Source organism: Urocampus carinirostris, chromosome 9 (assembly GCF_059441175.1).
Source record: "Urocampus carinirostris isolate Australia breed hairy pipefish chromosome 9, RoL_Ucar_1.0, whole genome shotgun sequence".
Classification (NCBI taxonomy): Eukaryota; Metazoa; Chordata; class Actinopteri; order Syngnathiformes; family Syngnathidae; genus Urocampus; species Urocampus carinirostris.
The window spans coordinates 2,073,175-2,081,717 of NC_142357.1; the positions used below are offsets into that span (position 1 = coordinate 2,073,175).

At 44.3% G+C, this 8,543-nt stretch overlaps 1 long non-coding RNA gene across 1 annotated transcript; it reads left to right on the forward strand.

The window, feature by feature from the left end:
* The first annotated feature begins 3,310 nt into the window (after positions 1 to 3,310).
* Positions 3,311 to 8,228, forward strand: LOC148359091 (uncharacterized). The gene is made up of 3 exons (XR_015851321.1): positions 3,311 to 4,983; positions 7,860 to 7,976; positions 8,056 to 8,228. It is a non-coding gene; the product is annotated as an uncharacterized LOC148359091 (long non-coding RNA).
* The last annotated feature ends 315 nt before the right edge of the window (positions 8,229 to 8,543 follow it).

Sequence of the window (8,543 nt, forward strand, 5' to 3'; positions counted from 1 at the left end):
TCATAAGAATAATCTGAAATTTGTGTTTGACACAATGGTGAAACTTACCAGACAACAACTTAACCCAAATAGTTCTTCTTATTCTGCTAATGACATTATGGATTTTTTTTTAAATAAAAAGATTCAACTAATCAGGAATGAAATTTTAAAAGAATGCTCTGTAACCTCCTATCTCAACGATGTGGAGGTAATAGGTAAGAACCGTGTCGGCGGTTGTTCAGAAACATTCTCCAGTTTCAATGATTTGTCCCTTGATAGTCTAACAGAGATGGTCAGTAGGGCCAAACAAACTACTTGCCTGCTTGATCCGTTTCCAGCTTCACTGGTGAAAGATCTGTTTGGGATCTTAGGACCATCACTTTTAAATATTAGTAATATATCGCTATCCTCTCCTATCGCTAGCCTTCAAGTCTGCCGTCATTAAACCCACGCTTAAGCGACCTCTCCTTGACCCAGAAGCCTAGGTAATTATAGGCCAGTGTCAAATCTGCCATGTTTTGCAAAATTACTTAAAGGTCGCTGCACAGCAGTTAAATGACTTCATGTCAGAAAATAACCTCTTTGAAACTGTCCAGTCAGCATTTAGGGCAAATCACTCTACTGAGACAGCCCCGGCTTAAGTAACCAATGATCTCCTTTGGGCAATAGATTCCGGTGCCTCATCAATGTTACTGCTGCTGGATCTCAGTGCTGCTTTTGATAGTCAACCACAACATATTACTTGTTTGTCTGGAATGCATTGGTATCTCAGGAACTGTACTCTCATGGTCAGTAGGGCCAAACAAACTACGTGCCTGCTTGATCCGTTTCCAGCTTCACTGGTGAAGGATCTGTTTGAGATCTTAGGACCATCAGTTTTAAATATTATTAATATATCGCTATCCTCGGGTATTGTTCCTGTAGCCTTCAAGTCTGCCGTCATTAAACCCACGCTTAAGCGACCTAACCTTGACCCAGAAAGCCTAGGTAATTATAGGCCAGTGTCAAATCTGCCATTTCTTGCAAAATTACTTGAAAAGGTCGTTGCACAGCAGCTAAATGACTTCATGTCAGAAAATAACCTTTTTGAAACTGTCCAGTCAGCATTTAGAGCAAATCATTCTACTGAGACAGCCCTTGCAAAAGTAACCAATGATCTCCTTTTAACAATAGATTTTGGTGCCTCATCAATGTTACTGCTGCTGGATCTCAGCGCTGCTTTTGATACGGTCGACCACAACATATTATTGATTCGTCTAGAACGCATTGGTATCTCAGGAACTGTACTCTCGTGGTTTAGGTCCTACCTGTCAGACAGGATGCAATGTGTTAACTATGGCAATATGACCTCTAAACAATCTAACGTCCCTTGTGGTGTTCCTCAAGGCTCTGTACTTGGCCCCCTTCTTTTTAGTATTTATATGATCCCGCTTGGTGACATTATCCGCAAGTATAATATTAGTTTCCATTGCTATGCAGATGACACCCAACTGTATGTGCCACTGGAAAAAACTGGACATTTAAGTTTTAGAAATCTGGAGGATTGCCTTACTGAGATTCAAAGATGGATGTCAAATAATTTTTTACGCCTTAACCCAGAAAAAACTGAAATGTTGATTATTGGTCCAGCTCACTGTCGTCATTTGTTTTCAAACATTACCCTGAACCTAGACAAATGTAATATCACCCATAGTGACTCGGTCAAAAATCTAGGTGTTATATTTGATCCTAATCTGTCGTTTCAGTTACATGTGAAAAATATTACTAGAATAGCTTTCTACCACCTCCGTAATATTGCGAAGATTCGTTCAATGCTGTCCCAATCAGATGCAGAGATTTTAATTCATGCGTTTATTACTTCTCGGCTTGATTACTGTAATGTATTGCTTTCTGGTCTCCCGATGTCTAGCATTAAAAGTTTGCAGCTGGTTCAGAATGCGGCAGCTAGACTTTTGACTAAGACTAAAAAGTTTGAGCATATTACACCTGTATTGGCCAACTTGCACTGGCTCCCAGTCCACTTAAGATGTGACTTTAAGGTTCTCTTATTAACATATAAATGTTTGCATGGGCTTGCACCCTCTTATCTCTCTGATTTGATTTCCCCCTATGTTCCTGCACGGAGTCTGCGCTCGGAAAATGCCGGTCTACTTGTAATTCCGAGAGCCAAGAAGTCTGCGGGCTCGAGAGCGTTCTCCATCCGAGCCCCGGTGTTGTGGAATGCCCTGCCTCTGGAGATAAGATCTGCAACCTCAACGGAATTTTTTAAATTGAGGCTTAAGACACACTTCTATTCCAAAGCATATGATTGATGCCCACCTCGTATTCTGTTTTGTCCTGTCTTTTTCTGAGGCCTGCCTGGCTGATACGAAGGAGAAGGATGATTTGGGATGGGTCAGCGGACCGGGGTCTGACCTGCAGCATGTCAACCCCTGCATTTACCAGCTGGCGTCGTCGTTGATGTCATGCTCTTTCCGGACATTTTCAACATCTTACCTAGTGTTTATTATTCTGTGTACAGTAATGCTAATTGTAATTCACCCTGTTCATTCCTGGAAGGGGGATTACCACATGTGAGGTCCTTTCTCAAGGTTTCTCTTTTTTAGAATAGAATAGAATAGAATATACCTTTATTGTCATTGTTACAAATGGGCTAACATATTGTGACAATGAAATTGGGCATGACACTCCAGTTTTACACATAGTGAGGGTATGAGCAAGAAGATAAAGGAACAGAGAAGATAATGTTATAAAACAAGGGGAATAGGGCTATAGTTATAATTTACATGGTATTTACACAACAATGTCAGCATGTGGGATGTTACATACAGGGTTGTCGTGATAACGTTGTATCGTAACGGTTGTGCAATATTGCATTTGGTGCAAAGTCATCATGGTGCAAAAATAGTCCGCATATACATTGGTGCAAGCATAGACATCATAGTGCAAAAAAAGGAAATGGTCAGACATTGTGCAATTTGAGCATTAAACGTAGTGCAGTCGACATGTGCAAGAACAAGACTTGAGTAACATTATATTCGTATGAGGTAGTGTTGGCACGAGTTTTCAGTTTTTGTGCGGTGTCTGTTGAGCAGTGAACAAACATAGTGCAGACAGCATGTACGTGAGTACCATTTTACATACGTGTGAGGTATTTTCTTTTTTTTTTTTTTGCAACAGTTTTCAGTTGTTTGTGCGGTGTCTGTTTAGGGTGGTAATGGCTGTGGGGAAGAAACTGTCTCTGAGTCTGTTCGTTTTTGCTTTGTGTGACCTGTAGCGCTTGCCGGAAGGCAGCAGGTCGAAGAGATGGTGGCCGGGGTGAGAAAAGTCCTTGACGATGTTTTCTGCTCTGCTGAGGTAGCGAGAGCAGGCAATGTCCTCCAGACTGGGCAGAGAGCAGCCGACGATTCTCTGGGCTGTTTTTATGATCCTCTTTTCTCCTCACACTGAGGTTTTTGAGTTTTTCCTTGCCCGCATGCTGGTTTGCTAGTTTAAGATCAGGTAATTGTGTAATTTTGTAACTGTAATCCTGTGCAGTCCTTTGAGACATTTTTGTGATTAAGGGCTATATAAATAAATTTGACTTGACTTGACTTGAGGTCCTACCTGTCAGACAGGATGCAATGTGTTAACTATGGCAATGGCAATCTGACCTCTAAACAATCTAATGTCCCCAGTGGTGTTCCACAGGGCTCTGTACTTGGCCCCCTTCTTTTTAGTATTTATATGATCCCGCTTGGTGACATTATCCGCAAGTATAGTATTAGTTTCCATTGCTATGCAGATGACACTCAATTGTATGTGCCACTGGAGATAACTGGACAGTTAAGTTGTAGAAATCTGGAGGCGTGCCTTACTGAGATTCAAAGGTGGATGTCACTTAATTTTTTGCGCCTTAACCCAAAAAAAACTGAATTGTTGATTATTGGTCCAGCTCGCTGTCGTCAGTTGTTTTCAAACACTACCCTGAACCTAGACAAATGTAATATCACCCATGGTGACTCGGTCAAAAATCTAGGTGTTATATTTGATCCTAATCTGTTTCAGTCACACGTGAAAAATATTAATAGAATAGCTTTCTACCACCTCTGTAATATTGCGACGATTCGTTCGATGCTGTCCCAATCAGATGCAGAGGTTTTAATTCATGCCTTTATTATGAAATGAAATGATCTGCATTTATATAGCACTTTTCAAGTCAATAACTTCCCAAAGCGCTTTACAGTGTGCTTCACATTTCCCAATAGCGGCCTTGTATTGCAGCCATGTAAGACGCTAACCTGCTTATTAGGGGGTTCAGTGTCTTACCCAAGGACACTTCGACATGTAACACGGACAAGCCGGGATTCGAACTGGGATCCCATGATCCCAAGATGAGCGCTCTACCTCCTGAGCTACTGCCGCCCTCACTCCAGTTTCAATGTTTGATGCCCACCTCATATTCTGTATTGTCCTGTCTTTTTCCGACTACCTGCCTGGTGGTGATACGAAGGAGGACAATTTGAGATGAGTCAGCGGACCAGCGTTTGACCTGAAGCATGTGAACGACTGCATGGACTTACTTCTCGGCTTGATTACTGTAATGTATCGCTTTCTGGTCTCCCGATGTCTAGCATCAAAAATTTGCTGCTGGTTCAGAATGCAGCAGCTAGACTTTTGACTAAGACCAAAAAGTTTGAGCAAATTACTCGTAATGGCCAACTTGCACGGGCTCCCAGTCCACTTAAGATGTGACTTTAAGGTTCTCTTATTAACATATAAATGTTTGCATGGACTTGCACCCTCTTATATCTCTGATTTGATTTCCCCCTATGTCTGCGCTCGGAAAATGCCAGTCTCCTGGTGACTCCGAGAGCCAAGAAGTCTGCAGGCTTGAGAGCGTTCTCCATGGACGGATCTAAAGCTGGCCTGATATAGCCTCACCTTTTCATCCCAGCTCAACAAACGTGACAGCTATCGAACCAATATGTGCTGGACAGAAGAGATCAAGCTGCTTTAAAGCAGGTAACCTGGATTTTTTTTTTTCAACTTTGAAGCAATACCCCCCGGGTTAATACTATATTACTCAGGGTTTGTACAGGTTCTTGAAATCTTTGAAATTACTTTAATTTAAACTTTTTGTTCCATTCATCCATTATCTTCAGCTAATTAGGGATCAGGTCGCAGGGGCAGCAGCCTCAGCAGGGAAGCCAGGGCCTCCATATCACCAGCCACTTCACCCAGGTCATTTGACTGGATCCCAAGGCATTCCCAGGCCAGCCTAGAGACATAGTCTTCTGCAATGTGTTTTGGGTCGTCCCCGGGCCTCCTGTCGGTGGGATATGTCCAGAACACCTCCCAAGGGAGGCATCCTTATCAGATGCCCGAGCCACCTCAACTGGCTCCTCTCAATGCGGAGGAGCAGTGGCTTTCCAGTCCCTCCCGGAGGAATGAGCTTCTTACCCTATCTTTTAGGAAACCCTTGGCCACAGTTTGATGATCGACTTTGTAGACCTTCGGCTGTATGTTTTGGACACTCGGGTGAAGAGGGGTGGAGCTGTCTAACTGATCACCACCTGGTGGTGAGTTTGCTCGAATGGTGGAGAAAGATGCCGGTCTTACCCGGCAGACCCAAGCGTGTTGTGAGGGTCTGTTGGGAACGGCTAGCACAGGGGTCGGGAACCTTTTTGACTCAAAGAGCCATAAAAGCAAAATATATTTTTATTTTGGGAAAGGTCCACACCATATATTATGAGACAAATTTACTAAATTGCTAAACCCGCGCTCCAGACAAAAGGTTAGTCTTCAGCACATTCATTTTTGATGATTTGATCAAAATTATGAAATAAGAATAATGCCAGAGCCTGTGTTCCAAAAATCATCAAATATACCACTTTAAATTTGTCTCTTTCTTGCAATGACTCAAGATCGGTGAAACTCATTTCGACCCTTTTTTTTTCATAAATATTTGGTTTCGAAACCAGATCCAGGCAGTTATTTGTAAACACGTCACAACATTCTGCAAACGGGGAGCCTTATGTGCTTACCTTTAGTGCAGGGTGTTCTTGCCTTTTTGCATAGCTCCGCCCATCCCTCCCACTCACCGAATCAAATAACTAAATTCTCTTCCGGTGTTATGGCGTATTTAGTTTGTTCTGTGGATTCATCATAAGGTATCTGAACACTGAACAAAGATTATATAGTGAGGATTCTCTAGCGTTGTACAGCCAAAACGAGTGTTGTTGTTGTTGTTGTTTTTTTTTTGTTTTTTTTTGGGTGTGACACCTTGACTGTAAATTGTAGTGAAAAACGTGCCCTAATTATTCTGCGAAGCACTGCTTTGCAATTCAACTTAAGTTTGGCTTTGCGTGTATCTTAACAGGTTTAAAGCTCAAGTTTTGAACGAGATGGAGAAAATTTGCATGCAATCAAATTTGTCTCTGAGCCACAGGTACTCATAGAAAGAGCCATATATGGCTTGCGAGCCATAGGTTCCCGACCCCAGGGCTAGCAGAATCTCCTGTCAGAGTTTCAATTCAAACCAACTTTGCTCATGTCTCGAGGGAGGCGGGGGACATTGAGTCCGAGCTAACCATGTTCCGTGTCTCCATCTTTGAAGCCGTAAGGTAGTCTGTGCCTGTCGTGGCAACAACCCCCAGACCTCTTGGTGGTCACCGGCAGTAAGGGGTGCCGTCAAGCTGAAGGAGTCTTACTGTGCCCTCCTGGCCTGCTGGACTCTCGAAGCAGCTGGCAGGTATCAGCTGGCCAAGCGGAATGCGGCTTCGGCAGTTGCTGGAGCAAAAACTCTTTGGTGGCAAGGCCCCAGGGTTTCATGAGATCCGCCCGGAGTTCATTAAGGCTCTGGAAGTTGTGGGCGTGGCTGACAAGCCTCTGATATGTCGCATGGACATCGGAGACAGTGACACTGGATTAGCAGACTTTTCAAGAAGGGGGACAGGAAGGTGTGTTCCAACTACAGGGAAATCAATCTTCTCAGCCTCCCTGGTATTCGGGGGTACTGGAGAGTAAGGTCCGTCAGAAAGGCGAATCTCTGATTCAAGCGGAGCAGTGTGGTTTTCGTCCCGGTGGTGGAACAGTGGATCAGCTCTACACACTCTGCAGGGTCCTTGAAGGTGCATCGGAGTTTGCCCATCCGGTCTACATGTGTTGTGATGACTCAGAGAAGGCATTAGAGTGGGTTTCTCAGGAAGCCCAGTGGGGGTTGCTTCAGAAGTTTGGGGTACAGTCTTATCCGGGCTGTGCAGTCCCTGTATGCATGGTGCCAGAGTCTGGTCCGCATTGTATGTCAGATTCGGTTCCAGGGCTACCCTTTGTCACAATTCTGTACATAGCTTTTATGGACAGAAATTCTAAGTGCAGGCTTGGTGGGGAAGGGTTCCATTTTTTGGGGGCCTCAGCAATGCATTTCTGCTTTCTGCAGATTATGTGGTGCTGTTGGCTTCCTCAGGGACCGTTACCACAGTGATTTATTCTTTAGCTCTCACTGAAGAGATTCGTAGCAGAGTGTGAAGCAGCCAGGATGAAGATCAGCACCTCCAAGTCCGAGACCATGGTACTCAGCCGGAAAAGGGTGTCATGCTCCTTCCGGGTTGGGGATGAGATCCTGCCCCAAGTGGAGGAGTTCAAGTATCTCGGGGTCTTGTTCACGAGTGAGGTGCAGCGTCTGCCGTCATGCGGACCCTGTAAAAATTCATCGTGGTAAAGAGGGAGCTAAACCGAAAGGCAAGGCTCTCGATTTACCGGGCGATCTACGTTCCTACCTTCACCTACGGTCATGAACTGTGTTATGACTGAAATAATACGATCCCGGATTCAAGAGGCTAAATGTTGTTTTAAAAAGTGCTTGAATTTAAAGTGAAGTCTCATGATTGCTGATTTAGGGCACCTGTGACCGCTCCTTGGCGCCAACAGCCCTGGGCGCTGATTGGTTCCTTGCTACTGTTTAAACTCCCCGGTTGCCGGCGTCAGACCGTTGCGAACCTTCAGCTCCCGCTAAGGCAAGTCTTCCGACCCTGACTCCCTCCTGTTTTTGGCTCTCTTATGTTTCCCAGCTTCGACCTGTTTCTGTTTGACCAGGTCTCTACTCCTCCGCCCCGACCAGCCGACCTGTTTTCCCGTCTTCGACACCGCTATCGCTCGTCACAGAATTGCCACTTCCGCGTTCTGAGCAATCTGCTCCCCGCAACCAACGATCACTGGATTGTGGGTGCCAGCCTTTCGCCTCCTTCTCAATAAAACTAAGAAACGAACGCAATTGGGTTCTGTCTCAGTTTCTGGTGCGTGATAGAAGTGCTTGTAAATGCTTGAAACCCTTGCCATGTTTCTAGGGTTAGATGTTGGACTAGGGTTAGAAACTAGGGTTTGGGCTCCAAAAAAGTGTTTTAAATGTACTTTATGGTTCCAAATTAGGATTACAGCTAGGGTTATAAACTAAGGTTTAGACTCCTCATAAGGCTATTAAACTGAATTTAGGGTTCTGAAATAGGGTTGGGGCTAGGATTTACAGCTAGGGCTAGGTGGAGGTTTAGCGTTAGGAACTAAGGTTTGAGCTCCATGTTACTGAA